Source organism: Lissotriton vulgaris, chromosome 7 (genome assembly GCF_964263255.1).
Source record: "Lissotriton vulgaris chromosome 7, aLisVul1.2, whole genome shotgun sequence".
Classification (NCBI taxonomy): domain Eukaryota; kingdom Metazoa; phylum Chordata; class Amphibia; order Caudata; family Salamandridae; genus Lissotriton; species Lissotriton vulgaris.
The window spans coordinates 716,269,184-716,292,021 of record NC_141695.1 but is presented as its reverse complement, the minus strand read 5'-3'; the positions used below and the strand labels follow the sequence as shown (position 1 = coordinate 716,292,021).

Below are 22,838 nucleotides of genomic sequence, written 5' to 3'. Positions count from 1 at the left end.
TTTATTTTTCCTACATATGTTACATGATCTCTGTAACCCTATTCCTTCTTTTCAATCTTCCCCTTCCTGTTCTAAAATTACATATGTTCTGACTCATTGTTCCCATACTGTCCCTTCATGCCCCTCAGCGTTTTAGCATTTCCTTTCCTCTTATTTATTGTTTTCATCACATGTTCTCAATTTCTCCTCTTCGCACCCTGTCCCTACATTGAAAAGACTGAGTTCCTGGTACTGGGCAAGCATCGGAATATCTGGTCTAATTCCTGGTGGCCAGAAAACCTTTACTATCCCCTAGTCCAAGGTTAAGATCCTGGGTATCTGGTTCCATGAGCAGCTCTTGTTCGATGCCCAGATCAATGCACTTGCTGGAAAGAGCTTTGGGATAGTGAGATCCCTAAAAAAACCTTCACCTTCTTCCTGAGTCATCCCAAAAAACAGACATCTAAGTGCTGGTTATATCATCATTAAATCTTTATTTCGGTTAAAATAAACCATAAAAGAGTACAGCACAATAATTATACAATCATTATGAATTAAAACACCGAAGGAATAAGAGAACTTGGTACAAAGAAAAGAGTATCTATGCAGTAAAAGGGTTAACAATCCGGGACAGAGAGTCTATCAAGGTATTAGAAAGCATTACAGACACAGTTTAAGTTCATCGATGAGAAAATCCATTAAAAAAAAATATATAAATAAATACAATAAATGGTAATTTTAAAAGACTTAAAAGATACCAGGAGCTAATATAAGAACGAACAAAGCGCATAGGAATCCAGGTCAGGGCAGTAAATAAACATTTTACAAGGAAGCAATAAGACTTAGAATAAAAAGTGACTTTAGTACATATCCATCTTACTTAGCATACTATCATTCAGTGAATGAGCTTTTGAAACCAGTTAGTGTCTTATTAGTACACATCCTGATGATAATATTACATTTTAGGCCATATCTTTTCCTAATTATTGCCACAGAAAGAAGAGAACGACTCAGACTAAATACTATAGTCTGTGACGTGTCCCCCTTAAACACTCTTTCCCCCTCTTTAATTTTCCAAAACCCCAGGAGGAGGTAAATGGGTTTGATCCATGTTTTCCTGGCTAACAGATATGCAGGGCAAAGGAATAAAACATGGGCCTCAACCCCCCTAACGCCCATATCACACAGTTCGCACATATCAGTTTTAGTGTTTGCTATGGACCCCTTGTTACACACCCACTTTGATGTTCTAGATTTAATTTGCAGAATGCCATAGCGATATTTTAGATAAAGTGATTTGGCTATTGCCGGCAAAATTTCGTCCATGAAACATTCAAATTTGCTTTCAATTTTTACATCAAAACATTTTTCAATTTACCAATTTTAGAATTTTGTTAAGTGCAATTATGGATAAATTCCCAATACCTTTTCTTCAAAAGTTTCTTTGAGAGGTTGGTGAGGGAATCAGGGTCTAACCAGTTACAAAGGAAAGAGGAGCACTCAAATATATATTACAGTCATATGTAATAGGGTAAACCAAGGGTGCAAGCTGCTAAACTATGTTGGCTACATAGTATGTGAAAACAGCAAGAAAATGCAAGCAGAGCCGACATGCAGGATGCACTGTTCCTAGGAGAATAAATATTCTCGCACGGTGAAATAATTAACCAACCACACCAAGAACACATCATAGGTCTATACTATTCATGGCATGAAAGAAAATCAAATGCATACATATATACATGTAAATCGCTGTAGTTCGTAGTTATTCACGCAGCGTGTCAGAATGCGGGTCTATTCTTCGTCGAAGAATAGACCCGCAATCTGACACGCCGCGTCGTGCAGATACTACCGAACCAGACGACGGTAATTTGTTTGGAATACATGACGTCTACAACAGAGTGTTACCGGTTCCAACTCTAGTTTCGGCTTCCCACTACATTTAGATTCCTGTTTTGAATCAGTTTCTTTTTACATGCCCTACATTACAGAGAAGACATCCACATCGTTATTTCTCTCCTTTCAGAAACTGGTTCTCGCCCCTGAAGAAGGAAACAGGGCTTCCCGAAATGCATCGGGCGACATCAATTAACCACACACATTGTTACTGTTCTAAATGAATAACTACGAACTACAGCGATTTACATATATATATGTATGCATTTGATTTTCTTTCATGCCATGAATAGTATAGACATATGATGTGTTCTTGGTGTATGATTTAAAAGATAATCTAAGAACATAGTATTGTTCTGGAATAGCAACATTGCACAATAAAATCAATGTTGGCAATATAAATTCAAAGACTATTGATTTAACATAGTTGGTTAATTATTTCACCGTGCGAGAATATTTATTCTCCTAGGAACAGTGCATCCTGCATGTAGGCTCTGCTTGCATTTTCTTGCTGGAATCAGGGTCTATCCACAAGCTATATAGGCCTAGTTTTAAAAAACAACTTTCAATGTGGACTAACCAGGCCAACCGGGTGGCGTTCTTTATTTGCATAATTTCCTTTAGTGCTTCTCTATAGTCCACAAGCTCATCAGTAGCCCATAGGCGAACCCAGTATAGCAAGGGGCGTAGGGAGGCATAGTCATCAGAACGGCGTATATTCAGATCCCAAAATAAGGGGATTAGGGGGGTGCAACCTGGAACGGCTAGAAGTTGTCTAAAAAAACTATTTTCTTGTAGAGAAAAGGCATCACTTCCTGCGTGGCCCCACAGTTCTGCACCGTATAAAGTGGCCGATTGAGCTTTATATTTAAATAGCTCAATTGCTGGTGAAACTGCTCTGCCATAGCTATTCTTGTATTTCCTAAGTATGGGAGCTTGATTTTGTATTAATAATAACCTAGATTTATCTAACTGTGGTTTCCAGTTCATTTTAGCATCAAGGGTTATACCCAAGTATTTAAAATATTGAACTTTTTCAATCTTTTCATTATTTACATTAAAATCTTTGGTAAAACCTTTGTGAGGGCTGATCACCATAATCTTTGTTTTTGAAGAGTTAATTTCGAGGCTTTTATCCGAACAATAGGACCGAAACTTATTCAACAAGTTCTGCAAGCCTTTAGGGGTCTGTGAGATTAAAATCGTGTCATCCGCAAATAACAGTGCCGGAACGGCTTGACCACACAACTTGGGAGAGTCATGCTCGCAGCCCAAGAGGGTGTCTGGAATGTCATTCACGAAGAGTGAGAAGAGTGTTGGCGTCATGACGCAACCCTGCCTAACACTTCTCCTTATATCTATTCTCTTCGTTAACTCTTCGATGGGTCCCCACCTCACTCTTGCATAGTTTCCCTCATGCAGCCTAATTAATTGGTGAAGGATGTCCGCGGGGACACCCATGTCCCTAAGGGCTCCCCATAATTTCCCCTTGGGACTAAATCAAATGCCGCCCTGAGATCCACAAAAGCAACATATAGGTGAGAGTTCCTTATATTAATGTATTTCCAAATTAAACATAAAAATCTAAAAACCTGATCCACCCTACTTATTCTAACTCTAAAACCTGCCTGGTATTTTGTAAAAATTGAATTTTCCTCGATCCACATATTCAATTTGCTTAAAAGTTGACAGGCAAACATTTTTGAAGGAAATCTATCTAACTAATAGGTCTGTAATGTGATGGATATCATCTGTCTCCCTTCTTAAAAATGGTTACAATTTCTGCGCCCCGCCATGTCTCCGGAATTGGAGCTCCTCTTAGGATCTCGTTACTGAGTAATAATGTACGGGCCCACAAGAGGTTCTCGTGTTTCTAGAGATCGCCTGGTATTCTGTCTGGACCCGGGGCTTTACCCTGTTTGACTGCATTGATGGCTAATATAGTGTCAGCCAAACTGAATTTTAGGGGTGTGTCACAGGTGTCTAGTTCTGTACTTCCTTGTATGCACTCTTCATTACTTTCACCACATGAATACAATGTTGAGAAGTGTTTTACCCAGACACTTTCCTCAAGGAACCTATATCTCGATTTGGTTCCTTCTTAGGTGCCCCCTGCAATAGCTTCCAGAACAATGATTGGTCTCGCGATTTGCATGCTAGAAGCAAATCCGACCATACTTCCTCGTCCCAGCCCTTTTTTGCTAATTGGATGTTTTTTTTTGTAAGCTTTCTTTTATCCCTGGTAATATTTATTTGCTTCCCTTTGACAGCTTTTATTAACTCTGATTTGGCCTGACGACAGGCTCTGTTGTACCAAAGTCCTTGCCTCGGGCAATTATTTTGGCCCGGTTGAACTTTTTTTGTCTCTTTGGAGAGGATCTCGCTAAGCTGCAGCGTCAGTTTCCCATGCACTGAAGGGGCCTCAGTATTGGTGGCAACTAATGGTGACATTAGTGTTACCTAGAGGTCGTAAAATTTCTTGATGATATCCACATTGCCCATAGCGGCAGGCCATTTTAAGGTCCTGCGGTTATTGGACTCTATGGGGTCATCAGATGGGTTGTGATCACGTGGGAGCACCTTCGTAGGGGACAAAAATAATGAGCCACGCACAGTTAAGACAAGGGGAAGGTGGTCACTTTCAATACGGTTTTCTACCTTCAAATCCAGGATCATTGGCCATAGACGCATAGAGACCAATATATAGTTTAAGTGGCTGACATAACAACCTCTCTTGAAGGAAGGTTTACTTGGGCAATCTGTTGGTAAGCTCCCATTACCGGCGCGTAAGCCGTGTTCAATTGTAATTTTTAGCAGTTGGAGGGCACCTTTTGTGCAAGCTATAGCATTGCTTGCATCGATACAGGGGATATTATTAGCATTATCTTCTTCCCCGTGAATATCTTCCAAGCCCATGACTGGTTCGAACTTCCTATTGAAGTCTCCACCTATAATAAACACGGTAGTATGGTCTTAACTAGAAATAACACTATCCAACTGGGCTATTGTTTCTGATTCTTTATGTGTCGTTTGTGGTCTGTTATAGATATTGATAATACAGATTACTCGTCCTTTATAATCTTGAGATTTTATAGCCAAGATATCAGAACAACTAGAGTCTATTTGTTTAAAAGCAATGCCCAATGTAATTTTCCCCAGATTATCAAACCACCAGATGGTCTGCCTTTATTTGTTTTTAAAGCTGGTATAAAAAATGACCTGTATCCTACTTTAAAATAGTTATATACTCCCCATGTTTCCTGGAATAGGATAAGGTCCCCGGTATTGATATAATCATTCCATACTGGGTCAGACAAATTTTTCCTTATTCCAGCAATATTCCAGGAAATTATTTTAACTTCATTTATATTCTTGCCATACGGTTGTTCATGGTTCATATCTATGTCCCCTTCCGTTATCGGTGTTAACGGGTTAATAGAACCCGACTCATCCATCGAGACTGGGTAAGCATCCTGAATGGCTACATTCCTTTTAATATGACTAATCTCATTTCCCAAAATAGGGTTATCTGTTGAGGTTATTATTTCCTTTCCATTAGTCAATCCCAGTCAGTCAACCTCTTCTAACCCATATAGTTCTTCAAAGCAATTTCCCGTAGGCATCAGTGGATAGGTACAAAACCCTCCCTGCATCTCTAAATGAGCCACAGTTTTTTGATATCCAAATGGTCGCATGGTCTTTGAACTATAAAAATATGTGAGGTTTTTTATCTGGACCGGGCCCCTGTCCATAAAATGGTGACCATTGCAGATTAATCTTGCTACATTTCTATCCCTAAAGTTAACAATAATTGTGTCACCCTGTATGTCTTTAGGTCTTCTTCCTATCCAGTTAACCCTCCTTGTAAACAGTACTTCGCCATTCAGATGTCTAGGAATCGGTCTGTTCTCATCTAACCAGAATATCACTTTGTTTTTAATTCTTGATACGATTGTGGTTTCCCATTTTTTAATTCTGGCACATCAGTGGGCACAACTACATAAGGTAATGACTCTGGTGGTAGGTCAACCGTAATCAATGGGGCTTTTGAGTTACTATCATGGTTATCATTATGTTTTTGTGTGCCTTCTAAGAGAGGAACTTTCTCCTGTGTGCTTTTGCCTGTACTATTTGTTGTATGTGGTGTAATCTTACCAGGCGCTTTTTTATTCTGTTTATTGTTAGTGGGATCATTCTGGGATTCTACTTCTACCTGTTTAGTAATAGCTGCGCCACCCTGTTTGATAATGGCTGCGCCGGTTATAATCCCTGTGGTGGTGACAGGATCCTTAGGAGGGGGACCATATTCACCATTCTCCCTCTAATTTCATGTTTTATTAAATTTTTTAGTGATGTAAAATTATCTAGGGTTAGTTGTTCGAATGTCTCCAATTTATCGTTTACCAGTGTTATCCTTCCAAGGAGGGGGAGGATCAGAGACTTTACAATATGCTCGATTTGTGCCACTGACCCTCCTACATCCTCTACGCTGGCAAGTGGGAACGATCCTGAGCAGACACCCCTAGTAATTGGGATAGGTCCCCCTACAACACCATTTGACCCTTCCGGAAACCCTACCTGTGTGTGACTCTGATTCAAAGTTTACCGGATCCGCCGTTTTCAGTGCTTTCTGTTTCCACCCTTTCTGTACAATTTCTGTCTTTTTCCTTTTTATAATCCCTCCTGTATTTGCTCGAGTTTGGGGACGTCTATTAGTCATTGCTGATGATGGAGCGTCATCATTAAAAGATGTCTCCTGTCCTAGAGCTAAGTCAATATTGTTTAGGAGGCTAGCTTCCTCATTAGTTAATCTACAAGGTGGCCTAAATAGCGCATCAGAGGGGTTTCCCTGCATTAAAGGCCCCAAGAGAGAATTATCTAGTAGAGAGGAAGTGTCTGCAGCTAGAGTTTCGGGCAGCAGAATTGGTGTTTGTGAAAGCCTGGAGGGCAATACAGGGGGTGGATCTCGTTGTGGCGAGGTGGTATTGTTGCTCTCTGCCCCCGGTAAATCAACATAAGAGTCCAAAAGTATGGAATCAATAGAATTTGCCTGTGCTACAGTGGTATTGGAATGTAACAGGGACAGACACATATTTGGGGGGAGCGAAAGGCGTCTCTGAGTACTTTCGATAGCAGTTGCAACTACGCCAATAGTTTTCTGTAGCATCCTATCAATAGCAGTAAAACTTGGTAATGGGGTAGTGATACAGTTTTTCTGTCTGGTTCTAGACCGTGTAGCCACAGGGGTATTTTTTCCCATGTTCAAAAGTCAGGAGCAAAAAAGTGGAAAGTACCTTGGGTTTAAGGAGAGTATCCGAATGGAACAGTTCAGCAAAACCAAGAGGGATGGCCCATCCCAGCCTGGACAGCCCCGGACGGCCACAGACGGCTCGCCCTTTGCCCGGGCTCAGCCCGCCGTCGCGGGCGCACGTCGCGCGTCGCGTGACGCGGAGGGAGCCGCGGTGTTTTAGTGCCTCCGGGCCCGGAAGTGGGCGTGTGTGGTCGGTGAATCCCGCAGAGGATTCTGGGGGTTGTAGTCCACCCGCTCTGCGGGCGCTTGATGATGGCTGTTAGTGGTGGCGGGGGGGAACAACAACCACAGGCAGCATGTGCTCACGGCATGGGTTTGAGGGCAGCGTCGTGGTCCTGGCTGCGAGAAAGGGTCCCAAGTTAAAATGGCAGCGATAATCAACGTCTCCCACTCCACCGAGGGAGCCGCGGTGTTTTAGCACCTCCGGGCGCGGCAGTGGGCGTGTGTGGTCGGTGAACCCCGCCGAGGATTCCGGGGGTTGTAGTTCCCCCGCTCTGCGGCCGCTTGATGGCTGTTAGCGGCGGCGGGGGGGAACAACAACCACAGGCAGCATGCGCTCACGGCTCGGGTCTGAGGGCAGCGTCGTGGTCCTGACGGATAGAAAGGGTCCCAAGTTCAAATGGCAGCCTGGGTGTCTTCCAATCCGACTGAAGAGGCCTCAACACCTGCAGAATGCGGCAGCGCGGACACTGCTCAGACATCCCTGAGGTGAGCCTTCATCAGCATTGCATTGAAGAAGTTGCACTGGCTACCACTGAAACAGCAATTAACTTTTAAGGCTCTCTGTTTCTGCTACAAAGCACTTGCTCATGAAGGCCCAGTTCATCTGCAGAATGTGGTTACTCCTTGCGCTCCGAGCAGTGCTCTGAGATTGGCTGGGGCAAACTTAGCCGCTGTCCCTAGAATCAAGAAGGCGAGAGCAGGTGGCTGCGCCTTCAGTTACTTGGCTCCCAGGATTTGGAAATCAATACCGATCCACCTTAGGTTGACACCCTCCAAAGTGATATTCAGAAAGCAATTGAAAACCTTTGCTTTTTGACTACAGTTAGGCTTCCCTGTTGTGCTCTACTTACTTTCCGTACTAAACCTCCTAGCGCCGGGACACCTCATGTGAGGTAACCCTGTGCTCTATAAATGGAAATTATTATTAATTATTATTATTATTCATCACTGGCCCTCTGTTCATTGTTTCTAACCTTCTACTCTCACTACATTCATTTATCACACGCCCTCAACTGTCTTAATCCCAGGAGCCGTAGTGTATTGTAATTTTCTCTATCATAACTTTGTGCCTGCAACAGTGTTTAATTTGTGAAAAAAGTAAGTGGAGGGCCAAAAGTTATTCTTAGGACCCCGTGTCTGGTGTTACCGAATGCCAGGGTTGCCGAATACCATGGATGACTTTCCCTGATTTCACTGAATACCTGTTTCTTCCACCTCAATACACTTCCTTTCTCTTGATAACAGTTTTGCAAGTTGTTTTTCATCCCTGATTTCTCCTTTTGTCACACTTTACTATGTTTCACTTACTGTTTCTCTATCCAGTTTCACGATGTGTCTCACTTCTTATGGGGCAAAGTCTGATGAAAAAGAAACCCTGGTCCCCAAAAATGAGTGCTGGTGCCCACTATTTGCAGTCTGCAACTACTGTCATCAGCATACATTAATTATTGGTCTGCAGACCAGCTGAAGACTGACAGTGATGTCTTCCTGGTAGTGGCCATCAAACAGATGTTTTACAGAGTGAGGAAGAGTGTGTTCAGTGGCGGCTGCCAGGAGGGAAAAGTGGTGAGGAAGTGTGGGGGACAATAATAAATAAATTGAAATGAAACGGTACCTGTTGCCCCACCACCTGCTGACTTGGTGTTCTTCTCCTGATCACAGGCTCCCAGATTCCCCTGAAACAATCCAGATGCTGCTCTCATGCTGGTAATACTATTGGGCGGAGCCGGCTTGTTTTATGCTCCTAGATGGACTGGGAACCTGTGCATGCTGTTCTCTACACAATAGCCTGGAGACATTTAAGTGTGCATGACGGTATGCCATCCTAAGACAGCCGGCTAAACCTTCATGCGCACTTGCAGTCCCCATCACTGCAAGTGCCCTCCATGCTTGCATGCCAGAGGATGACCCCGCCCTCAAGACTCAGTTCGGCTCAGGCCATGAAAAATAAAATGATAATAAAACGGCTTTATTATCAATTTACTTTACTTGCTTTTAACTGCTGGCGGAGGCAGTGGGGCAACGCTCCTCTGCCATAAAGGAGGAACCGCATCTGAATAGGTTAGAAAACAGATGAAAAAATAATGACTTGTACGCCTAGGAGTGATCTTGAGCAGCGTTCATGTTTTGTATGGCATTAGTACAGCTTGAACCAGGCTGGTAGGCATCAGAGTGCTGAGGCAAAGATATGGTCAAAGTGTGATTGGAGGTGTAGCTGGTTTCTAACAGTAAACATGGATTGTTACTGCATAGTGCTGTGGAATTCTGTAAAAAGATGAGTCAGGTCTTTCTTAAATTGGAGTATGGTTGTGGCAGTCATGAAGGATGCAGGGATGTTATTACAGATAACGGGTGCGTAGATGGAGAAGGCTTGTTGCCTTGTTTTCTTCTTTGCACTCCGTTTCCCGCCTGATGGTGTGTTGGCAATGGATGTGCTGAGTGCCACCAGAATTTGTGAGTTGTCAGTCAGGTAGATAGGGGTGCTTGATATGATGGATTTGGAAGTAGCGCAGCTAGTTTAGAAGATGATGTGTCTAAAATATGTGTTCCAATCACTCATTTCCAAAACAAAGGAGTTTTAAAAAAGGCGAAACCTGCCTGGAGAAAGACTGTGTACAGAGTAAGACAATAATCCAGCTTTTACTCCGTAATCATCTCTGCTCATGAGTGCTTATCCTGCCAAAGGAAATTAGCCCAATCCAGTTGACAAGGGCAGCTGTCCACTCCCCCAGAGAAGGCTTTTACACACTCAGAGAACCCAACCAGAGCACATCTAAAGCACTAATGAACATGTATTAAACAAAATCTAGTTGTCACTCAGCTGATCAGACCTTTTCATAACCTTAATCAAATCCACTTCTCCAGCGTTACTAAATTATGTTCTACGTTTGAAACAAAGGCACCGCTATCAAGAAGGATTCACTTTTATTTTATTTGTAGCCCATGCATTTTATCAGGGATTTAAAAGAAGGCTATTCTATCTAAAGTAGTGTTCAGCGGTGTTGCAGGTGGTGATATTAGTAGCAGCAATTTGCATGATGTGGACAGTGACATCCTTTAAGTTGCTCTTGTATTTTCAGAAAGGGCTCCATTTAAAATGGCTGCAGAAATTAACAGGTAACTGGCATGTTCCTTATCACACTGTGAGGACACACCTGCTGCCTTGGATAACATTTCTGAATTAGGTCCCACACATTTAAAACACTTTTTTTGGGAATGGGTGATTGGAACAGATGTCAGCCATTAGAGTCTCTCCCAATCTATTTGATGCTATTTTATTATATCAGTAATCTAGGAGGATACGGGTATATTTCTGAAGTGAAAGCAAAACTAGTGTATGGGCGTCCGGTTAGTCATGATCACCTTTGCCACTCATTACTTATTGCTAACATAAACTATTCTTCCTGAACAACAATACGTTCTATACAAAAATAGTACACTTACTAAGGAAATTAAGTTTTGAGCCTAAGTACAAATACATTCAATAAGAATCACACAGTAGACCTTGAATAAGCTCAAACACACCGAAACACGTGCAGAGGAATACAGCATTAAGTAAATAGGTGGAAAATTATCAGTCAGTGCTTATTATTGTGAAAGGACATACCTCTCACAAGGGAACGTTCATTGATCAAGTTTGTGCAACAAAGACTAATAAACCTAATAGACATATCAAGACTTCTGCTGTTTAAACTTGTTTATAGCATACCACTGAATTCAAGTTCAATATGTGAGATTTCTACTCCATTGGAAGTCGGTGTTGACAATCCTACAGAGATATTAATTTTTTCCTCATTGCTTATACTAGCTATGCTGCAATGTTTTGAATTTCTTGGCTAAAGGGAGTTAAAGCCCGATTTAGAGTTTGGGGATGGGTTTTATGAGTCACCATCGCGGAGTACTTTACTTCCACCATGGCGAGTCCACTCTGTCAACATTTCAATATTTTTTATTTTCCAAAATAAAATCCCAAACTGGGATTTAGTTATCGAAAACATAAAAAGCAATGACACACTCACCATGGGAGCTTTCTCCCATGGCGTGCGGATCATTTGCAGTTGCCACTGCCCCTTATTGCCAGGTTTTACCGGACAGTGAAAACTTGCCATTTACCTGCCTACTCTAAATAGGACAGGCAGACAAATGGCAAAACCTCTGATGACCATGTCTCTGTCAGGTCATCGGAGGTGTATGTCAGCGCTGGAAACTGAGTAGTCTCAACCTGCAAACTAATGAAGCAGAGCCCAAATCTAAATGAGGCACTCCGACCTTCAGAGAGGGCACTCTGTCTCAATTTTGATGGAATGCACTCCAACAAACTCCGAATTGAGTTTTGCCATGACCATTTTCATGTCTCATGAACAAACTGGTAACCAATTAATATGATGAGAGGTGCCACACCCAACTTAATAGTGGGTGAATAAAGAGATGCCGCATCCGATTCAAAGCTGGCTAACGTTTCTTTAGAGGCATCTAGTACCATGCCTTTTTTACAGTTTTTGCAAATCCTGATATCTGTTTTCTTTTTCGCCACAGGGAATATGATTGTGCGTTATTAATTCAACTTGAGGCCATTGTTCCTTTTGGACATATATATTCCCTAACGGAGAAAGAGATGCCAAAGCCTTATTTACAGGAGAATTTACAAAATTGGTTAACTGTGCCTTCTTCACCACCTACTGGGGCACCTTTGTTTTTGTTCTGAATCTTATACATTGTATAGAGGCTTAAATAAGATCACAGTCAAGGATAGACCCTTGCCTTTTACAAATGACATATTGAAGTCAGTCTTTATTAGACTTGATTTTCAAAGGGAATATCTGCTATATAGGAAAGAAGACAGCAAGTTAAAGATAACTGTGCATATCCCTTTGTGGCCTTTCAAATATACCTTTTTGGATTGTGCAGTGCACCTGCAATCTTTCATTGCTCCATGTATAAAGTATTCTCTCATGTCTGAATTGAGTTTGTGATGCTGTATCTGGGGGATATTTTGGTATTTTCAAAGACTTGGCAATCGAGAATGCGTAAGCCTTGTCCTCCTAAGACTCCAGGTATCTTGGATTTAGACTGCATGCCTCTGGTCTGTCTATTCTTGCAGAGACACTAAAACTGTTGTTTCTTTCAAGAACCAATTTTGTGTCATCCTGATACACCAAAGTTTTTTTTACTATGAAAACGTACACGTCTTAAAGAGCAGTTGAAGCACTTTTACTACAGAAGCAAGGAGAGTTTGCATTAGAACTGACTGTTTAAAAAAAAATCTGTTTTTTTGTTAGGTCAGAGTCAGAACGAAATTATTCATTGCTTTACAGTGAGCTCTTGGCCAAGAAGAGGGGACGTAGTGAACAGAGACATTTTGTTGTGGGCACGAGAGAATCCTTTGAAATTCAAAGTGATCATTGGAATTTGCAGTGTTTATAACTTGTCAATGCAGGGATAGCCTTTAAGCTTGATAGCCATTTTCCTTTGAACACTTTGAGTTTATCATCAATTATATGACTGTCCAAAGAATGTATTAGCAAATACCTCATCATTGTCCAGAGTCATCACTCACTTATGAGCATTCTGTAATTCCTCAATGTGTTATTAGAATTGTTTAGTCTAGACAAGATTAAGATAGCACAAGAACGAATGGTTTCGAAAGAATTGGAAATCACCCACCAAACAGACAAACTGAAATGCATTTTAGTCAACCAGCTATCATTATTCCCTCTAAGTAATTGCAATTGCATGTTTAGAAGATGTGTCTTGACTCAGCTATTTCTGATTACAGAAGAGTTAAAACTACTTTGGATACGGTTTGAATGTTTATTTGGTGATCAGATGTTCAGGAATATGTTCTTGCTTGTCCTTTTTGTGCAAAACATAAACCGTTGAGTCTGATCCTTTTGGATGATTGCAGTTTTTAAAAGTAGCTCCCGAACCCTTTTATGCAATTTCTACAGCTTTCAAAACAGACCTTCCACATTTAGAAGGATAACATTTGATCATGGTGACAGTGGGTATGTTTTCAACTATGGCTTATTATTCTCCTCTTTTTAAATTACCAATGACTGAAGAAATGGTCTAAAACTCTCTACTGATATTTTTTTTAGTTTTCAGAGATTGCCTCATATAGTCATCTCAGAAGTACTTAATAACTACCAAGTTTTTGCGAAGGTTAGATCCAGGCATTGGAAGCTGAGCAAACATAATGTTCTGATTGTCATCCCTAGTCTCATGGTCAACACTAAACTTATCAAAGTTTGGAGTAATATTTACAATGCTGCTTGAACACATTGCAGATAATTCGGGTTTATAATTTACCAGTTGCAGATTTTTATTACAATAATTCACTTTGTGGTACAACCAATGTTTCGCTTTTTTTGTATGCAAGGGTTCATCCAAATGTTTCCATTCTCCTCTCACATTGGTTACTTGGTTCATACAAAAGCACACACACATTGTTTCAGAATGTTTACATCATTCTAATTTCAAGATAAAAAAGTAACTGACAAACCAAGAGCAAATTGTTATTTCTTTCTACTTGAACAGTGTTGTGCTCTCTGGGGCCTGTTCACAGTGTTGCAGGGATGTGAATACATTTCTCAGACTCCATGTTACAAGCTTGCTATGAGCTGGCCCAGGAGACTGTGGTAGACAGCCCTATTATGGTGGGGGAAGCAAAGACATGTGGAGTGACAGGGTAATACAGATCTGTACTTATAGGGCAAGGTGAAAAGAGTCTGAACCTTCCAGAAGAGCCAGCACAGAACATTCTAGAAAGGACCAAAAGGTTCTGGAAACTTTCAGTTCAGTAAGAGCTGGGAGAAGATTTAAGCACCAGTCACAATACACTTTGCCTGGCAATAGAAGTTAATGTGTTCTCTATTACGGTAGCATAGTTGACTCCGTGTGTGTTCCCTACACCTTTTTTGTGTTGCTCCCCTTTGGTTCCCTCTGGGGTTTGGGTAATTCAGGTTAACGCTTCCTTCCAAAGATACCGACTGAGGTTTGGTGGCTACCGTTCTGGATTTCCTGCTCCAATTTCAAACACACAAACTCATTCTGGCTCCCAGCATCTCTTCTATTGGAGGCACCCCTTCATCTTCATTTTCCTGTACTGTATTCTAGTGGTTTGGGGGCTAGTCACAACTTTTACGCTTCCATTCTCCATTAGGCCATTCTACTGATACTCACAAGACATTTCATCGTGATGCACACAATCCTATTTATATTAATTGTACCATGTCTTATAGGATTACAGAGGGTACCTGCCAGCCCATCGCACAACGAGGGTCTTTGTTGCATGTCTTCTAACAGCTCGGGCTCTTGAGGACAGCGAGCGGGATGCTTACAGAGTGTTTCTTATCTCTCTAGTTCCCAGTTGGCCCTTTTTATCCCTATACAGTCACTTCAGAATCCGGAATTCATTGCAAGTCTAATTTGACTGACAGGGGAAGGAGTGAAGTTTTCACTGGAGTCCCTATCCTGAATTCCAGTGCAATCATTGCAGAGAAAATGTTTTGATGACTTATCATTTTCTCCCAGTTTATATAATGCCAGTTAAATGCAATCCCATTTTCTTTATCCAATTTGTGATAACTCATCGGACCCTTTGGATATATTTTTGAAGTTGCCTCACACCTTGAAGATTCATCCTAAGTTTTATTCATCTAAAGTGAAACCATGTGCTTACAGTGCTTATCATTTTTTCATCTGAATATGTCCCAGTTAGGGCAACATATCAATAAGGCTCTTGAAATGTGTGAGTCCTGGAAATTCTAGTAGTGCTCTTGAAATAGATGCCTCTTTTGTTCAAGCCCCTTTACTAGTTCGCTGTTTCAACAGCACCATGACAAACCAGGAGACACAGGAGGGGGCATATTGTTACATTTATACCAGGATCTATGAAGAGGGCAGCACCAAGAGTTTACCAGAGAATACCTGGGGTCAGAAGGAGAAGAATCATTTCATGCACAATCATACTCATGGTGACTCAAAGGGGGTTTCTGCAAGATGCGTACAGTGCAGAGCAAAAAGGCACGTGGCAGGACTTCAGAATTCTTGGAGGCATTCAGGATATCAAACTTCATAGTTGCCCTAACAATATACCCTTCTGGAAAAGGGCAGAAAACCCGCTTCAAATAGCTCTTTCCAAGATGCATATCTATCTATTGAAGGATATCTGAGATTTCCAATCCAAGATGTCGTACAGTCTGTGCCAGAATCCCGTTTGGACCCATGTGGGAGGAGGGGATTTTGATTCTACACCCTCTTCATCTTGATATCTCTTGGGGAATTATGATTAGTTTGGAAAATGGGATTTGGGAACTACCACTAGTTTGTAGAAGGGGGAAATGGGGATCAGGAAGAGAGAGAGAACACACGAGTAGAAGTTAGGTCACCCAGGTGATTTTGAGTTTTTATGACTCGGACATGCACTATTTCCCTTGGAGGTCTTGAAGGAATCGCACACACCACTGGTACAGCAAGTCTTACTATAACAATCAAGGCAGATGGTGAGTAATAATAGTGGTGTCCGTATACTACTGAATAACAATCCAACAACACTCTTGCTCTTACCTGACGCTCTGTAAGTAAATGCCAATAACCAACCCAGGAAGTACTTGACAACCTTCACTGAGCTCTGTAGCACCAGGAGACAAAGAGAAGTGTTGGCCGCATTGAATATCACTAAGCAGATGTAAGCCAAATGAATGCTGGTCTTCAGAGGCATGCAAAGTAACAACAAAGGGGAAACAAAAGGGAAAAGAGCAAAGCTAGGGTGTAGGAAAACTCCAAAACGATGATCAAACTAAGCAAGCAGGAACCATACACCTAAGGGGCCGATTCCGATTAGTTTGGAACTGGAACCGAACGACCTCCTGTCATCAGTTCCAGCCTAGCAAGTAGGATTGCGACTGAACCCTGTTTGGTCGCAATCCTATTCTTTACAATGGGAGCATGCATTCCAAATTGAATGCATGCTCTCATTGGAAAGAGCAGAGGTGCAGTTCATCCCTGCACCTGGTAGCAGGCACCACAAGGTCCATGCCACCGGGTGCAGGGATCAACAGGGGAGCACCATAGGTGCCACCTATGCCGCCATTTGGAGGGCTTGCACCGATGGGGGCCTTGCTGGAGGCCCCCAAAGTAGGATTCCATCAGCCTTTCTGTGTAAGAAAAGGCGACACAGAAAGGCTGTGGGAATCTTCCATCGGAATACCTCGGCCGGAAAGAGCCGCCCGAAGGATTGCTGAAAGATTTCCGAATGGCAACCGGGCTCTCTGAGCCCGTCGGAGGCCATTCAGAAATCTGGTTCGGATTTCTTTACGACTGACTCCATTTAAATGGGTGGGTCAGAAAGGATCTGAACGGGCAATTCCAATGCAGTCGGAATAGCTCCGACCAACGGTCAGAGCTGTTTCTGACCGCCTCAGAATAAGCCCCAAAGCAGCTCTAAGTCAACTTTGCTTTAATTACTTGGTATGTGGTCTAACAGCAAATCGGATTTACTCTCCCACCCAGTTTGACATGGAAGACCCAGGGGCATATTATCAAGGGGGTTTATCTCAGCTTTTTTGGCTTTAAAAGCCAAGAAAGCAGAGATAAAATGATCTCCCTATCATCTAGCTGTCGCTAACACCAGTAAGCGACAGCTAGTAGGAGATAGCGACCATCTTGGGCCCCACTTTGCATGTCAGTGATATTTATCACTAATGACATGCAAAGTGGGCGTTGCAAGATGTTAGCGACTGGAAACAGTCGCTAACATCACTATCTCCTATTACCAACTTTTGGGTAAGCGCAAATATCTCCAAAAGCTAACACGTGCCCTGAGCAGTTCTTAGCCATGTTATCCAATGGGAGGTGGATATCATGGCTAAGAGCATTAGCTCGGTAATGCATGAATATCGCTGACCTTTCAGCGATATTCATGCATTGCAGCCGATTTTTATCGCTTTTGCGATAAACCTTGGTAATACCAAGGTTTATCTGCGATAAAAATTGCCGCAGCTCAGCGGTAAATTTTTGCCTCTAACCAAGCAATAGCGATAATTATCGCTATTGCTTGGTAATATGCCCCCTAGTTCCTGTCTCTCAGTCTTTCATTAAGCGATCTCCACAGCTTCCATGATCATAGCATTCTCATTTTGCCTTTCCCCTGTATTCTTCTTCCTTGTGGAACAAACACTCACTTGCTCTTTCTCTGAGTCATGACAGTCTGTTCCTGTGATGTCAATTTCCAATGAAATCATGTATAATGGAGACTTTTTGAGAAGAAGATGAGCCGCAAAGCATTTCGTTCACTATTTCTTTCATTGTGAAATTTGTCCATTGCTATTATTCTTGTTCCTGATTTTTGCTTCAAGTTGATTGAATTGTTCCCTCCTGTGTTCTTCAGTTTGCATAGCCTGGATCTTTTCTCCTTCCTTGTATCAGGAGTTTGATGCCTTATTGATTTCTTTAGCGCTTTCTTCATCGTCAATAAAGAAGGATGAGATTGTCAAAAGAGGTTTTTCTCACCTTTGTTGGTTTTTCCTCTTTACTGTGACCCACTGAAGGGGATACTTGGAACCTTTCAGTGCGTTATTTTTCTCAGGATGACACCGTGGCTTCTGGGAGGAATCACACTTTCTTTGAATAATCTAAAAGGGTGATCAACAGACTTTCTCAGCATTCAGTCCTTGACACATACCTATCACTAGGGCAAGATACGATCCGTTTCTGTAATGGTGGTCATTGGGGCACAATATCGCTCTACTGCACCCAGTCATCGCAAAAAAAGTATTATAAGGCACTTTTGATTTCACCTTCTTATTGCAGGCACATTCAGCCATCAGAACGCTCCTGTACTGAGAAAGGAAATCACTGGACTTCTTCTGGAGATAATAAACTTTCATGTATTATAGATTACTTTACTCTTAGATTATTGACAGCATTTTCAATCTTTTGATACAGAATAGTGCACAATGAAATCTTGTTTATCTACTAAAATGGTCCCCGTTTTATAGAAATCAAACATGATTATTCCCCGTTTCCCCTTGATTCTAACTCATATCATTTTATGTCCCTCACCACTAGTGCAGGGAAGATGTTTGACCTAATATGATTCAAAAACTTAAAGGGTTTGTAAAAACTTCAAACTGAATTGGCAAGATATATTTGTAAGAGAATGTTTACTTATAGAGCATGGCTTAGTGTTATCACACATAGCAAACAAGCATTGGCATAGCCAATAGGTCTAGCCGTTTGGAAGCTAATGCAAACCAACTGTTTTTGTCATTGTTTTTTGCCACACCAGGTTACTGTGGTAGTGACCACCATGTTAGAAGTATACCTGGTTTTATACATGGAGTCTGAACACTATGAGAGTTTTTAACAGTTGCTAATTACACAAACACGTGAAAATGCACCACATCGGCTCAACATTGTGGGCAAATCATTTAATCTCTCTGTGTGCTCATTTAAAGTTATACCTTCGAGTCGAGATCATGCTACATAATGATGTGGGCTCGAGTCTTGGCATTAGCTCAACATTCTGGGAAAATCATTTAATTTCCCTGTGCGCTCATGTAAAGCGCTTGAATACCTTTGGGTCGAGATGCGCTATATAATGATGTGACCATGATGGTGACAGACAGCGCACAGCAGCACAAACATTGACACAAAAGAAAGATATGACTGGCAATTACATCATGTGATATGCATACCAAAACAGACAAAGGACAAGTGATTACTTTTCTGACACCGTTACTGTCAGTGTCATTCACAGATATTTACATTCTTGCGCGTTAATATAATTTAAACCTCACGTAATGTTTACAGCATTATTTTCTGATGAAATGTGTTTATGTATTGATTTTCATTCACTTAAATTAGCAAAATAGGATGTTGCCCATATAATCTGAATGACCTTAAAATGTTTGCCTCCCAAGGTAATAATTAGGGAGAGGATGTGGCATAACAGCCAGAACTGCCAAATTTGGATTCGAAGGAACCGGGTTCGAGTATCATCTTCCCCTCAACTTTTTGGGCAAATCATTCAATCTTCCTGTGCGCTCATGTAAAGGGCTTGAATAATTGGGTCGAGATTGTGTGATATAATGATTTGGGTTCGGGTCTCGGTGTCGGCTCAACATTCCGGGCGAATCATATAATCCCCCTGTGCACTCATGTAAATCGCTTGGATCCCTTTGGGTCGAGATCGCGCTATATAACGATATAGCTGTGATGGTGAGACATGAAAACGGGCACCACGGTAATAAAGTCCTGAAAAGATCGTGCTCTCAAGTGCGGTGCTCTTGAACACAGGAAACCGTAGTCCCTTTAAAATGAGACAAGTGGAAGAATACAAGTTACTCCGTGCAGAAACTGTCTAGGCTCAACCTAAAAAGTACTCTTCCTAGCCAAGACAAAGACCTGTTGATTATACTAGTGTCTTTGAGGAATAAAAGGGGATATTATGCTCTTTACTTGTGCATTAGTCCTTTCTCTCACTATAAGCTTCACAAATCCATGGAACAGCCTCTCCCCACCAATTTGGACATCTAGCTGTGATGCCTTGTCTTCATCACCAAATGTCAGTGCTCTGCATTTTCATCACTGCACAAACTATGATGGACGTTTCCATCTGCATGCCGGCATCTTTGGGACCTGTTGTTTCATTTCTCCCATACTGGAGATTGGGAGTCACCGGGCCTTCGTGAAGTCAAGGTCAGGCAAGCGCAGCATTGTGCTGGATACCACTCATGCTGGTAGCTTGAACAAGCTACATCATCATGTAACATGCAGTTTATGTGCCTATGTCTTGGTTTGGGCCTGAAGACTTTGAAGAGATTTTGTGTCTTGGAAGCATGCATGCATCACGCCATCATCTGACGCTATTAGATTAGATAGCAAATAGATCCTGAGACTGAGCTTGTGGATCTGCATATGTGCTTGTGAGGAACCTAAAGAGAGAAAAAATATGTTTTTAAAGGAAGAATTCGGCAATTGTATACATCTGGAAAAGGATTTCTGGTGCCGGCCACGCTCAAGACACAAGATACTGCCAGAACATAAAAAGTATCCTAGTGCTTTGCCTAAGGGGGCAAGTTGTCTTCCCCAGTTATTCTATTGCCTCTCATTTTTATATTCCAAATTCAGAAGACATTATTTTCCTGCCTTCACATCCTAACTTCGCAAGCCTCTTTTCTCTTGTCTTTCAGATATTCAATGGTGCAAGCAAAGGTAAATAAAACTGTACTGCTGGTCTCACCTTGTTTTACCTCCTTCCAACTCCCTCTTTTCTTTCCTGATGAGAACCTGATGTGAACTTCCCTTTCATTTTCTAAGCAAGTCTTCTCTTATCCTATCGTTTTTTGTAGCCAATTTCTGGAAAATCTGCCCTTTTCTTACTTTTTCATCTACCAATCTTATTCTTGTTCTCGTTTTCGTGTCTTAATAGAATCCGGCTTATTCTTTGTATCCTCTCCAATCTATTTTCGCCCCCCTTTCAAAATTCCTCCAATTGGTCCCGTTGTTTCTGCTTTTGCATTTTACGACTGCTTTCTTTTCCTTCTTATCTGAAGTTTAGTTTCATCTGTATCATCAGATAGTCTGTGGACTTGTAGCTCCTTATCTTTTTTGTTATCCCTAGATTTTCACCCTTTCACGTAACTCACGCTCTCCCTTCCGATTTCTGCATGCTATGCATCACTCCCCCCCTTCGGACTCCGTCCCACATCCGGTCATTTTCTTTCCCACCCCAAATTTTGGAATAATCTTCCTTTTTATTCGCACTCTAGCTAGTGTTGGACAAAATGTGACTTATTCTCTACCTAATTCACATATTGGAAGTTACCACTTGCCGGGTATACTTGTCTAGTACCGACTTTTTAGGTCGCGCCTAACGACGCAGTACATGCGCTGCTTACCTTGGCGAGATCTATTGTCGTCGCTTTGTCAGCCTAAGGGAGACAGGAGATGTGTACGCGTAAACAGCAGATGTGCACGCGTATGGCTTGCAGTGTAACCCTATTGCTGGCTATCTCCCTGTCTCCATCAGGATGTGCACACGTGGACAGCCGAAGTGCACGCGTAGGGCTTGTTATAGAGTCCGCCAGCCTGCACGTCCCGCTGGCGAAGGGCGGCATCACGGCCTTGCTCAAATTTAGGGCAAGCGGTATGCGCACGTCTCTTAACGGGGGCGTACAGTAAACACAGAAACTATATGGGTCGAGTACGATAAATATGAAATTGTAGTAACCCTGATCTCCACACCTTGACCGACAAGGAAGTCTTCTAGCCATTTTAAACAGACTCACCGCGTTTGTGTTTTCTCTCCCTCCCCCGAAGCCCTTGGTGTCGTGCCCCTGCAGATGTTGCAGGGGGGCATCTCCGCCGATAAAAAAAAATATACCTACATAAGAGGTCGGGCTGTTAGGGTTGCTCCGGCTGCAGTTGCCCTGGAGACCACGGGCCCACTCGTGTATCCATTCAATTTTCTCGGCTATGATTGTTGCGGATCATAGGTGGAAGAATTAATCAAAATAGTGAACACAAAGGAAGGACGTTTCCCTGCGAACTGGCAACCGAGAGGATGCTGCAAAGCTATTGCCAGCAGCCATCTCAAAAACAGAATTAAATATTGTGTGAGATTGCTTCCCTGGGGCAAAACAAAATTGTCATTTTCATTCAGAAATAAAAGAAAATATTGTACTTACGCAAAAAGCGGTACTAGGAGAATTCCTTTATTTAAAAGTGTAATTGTAGGATTTTTTTGAATTATCATTAGAGCATATGCAAGTGCACAGCACATTGGAATATCAGTTCTCCCCAATTAAATACTCTCTTAAACATAACTCAATATATTTATAAGGGTTACACCTGCAGCTGGTATAAGATCACCAAACATGGCTAATCCAAGATGGTCCATTGAATACTGTTTTTGTTCAGGCCATCAGCTTCACGCATTCATGCCATCTGTCAATGCCTTTACAAAACCCGGCCCCTGAAGTAAAAGGTGATATCTTGATTCTCTTTCACTGTAGTTTTCTTTTTTTCATGTTTTAACCTAAGCGATAGTGTTGGCTTCTGAAACGAGTTTCTTAGGGGGGTGTCTCGAATGTAGGTGCGGGGAGCACTATTCCTGTGGAATCAGTCGAGTGAGCTTCACAAATGGTACCAGCTCGCTTAGACTTATGTTTTGTGTTTTTTGATCGAAGCCCACAGACAGCAGAGCTGCCTGGGTTTGCAAAAATATCTTGGGGATGTTATAAAAGCTTCCCCAGAAACGTTCAGTTGTTTACCATTGGCTTTGTGGTTTGGAACACATTTGCTTGCTATCTATTTGCTGGCTTTAAATTTTTTTTTTTAAGAGTGTCCAGCATGTCTTTGTTTGTCCCATGGTTCTTGTATTCTCCCATGAGTGTTTGCTTTCCGTAAACAGGCCTTTACATTT

The 22,838-nt window shown here is 41.9% G+C and overlaps 1 protein-coding gene across 1 annotated transcript in view; it reads left to right on the top strand.

Moving 5' to 3' along the window:
* Positions 1–22,838, top strand: part of RGS9 (regulator of G protein signaling 9) — a 956,925-nt gene that overhangs the window by 39,801 nt on the left and 894,286 nt on the right. The window lies entirely within an intron of this gene.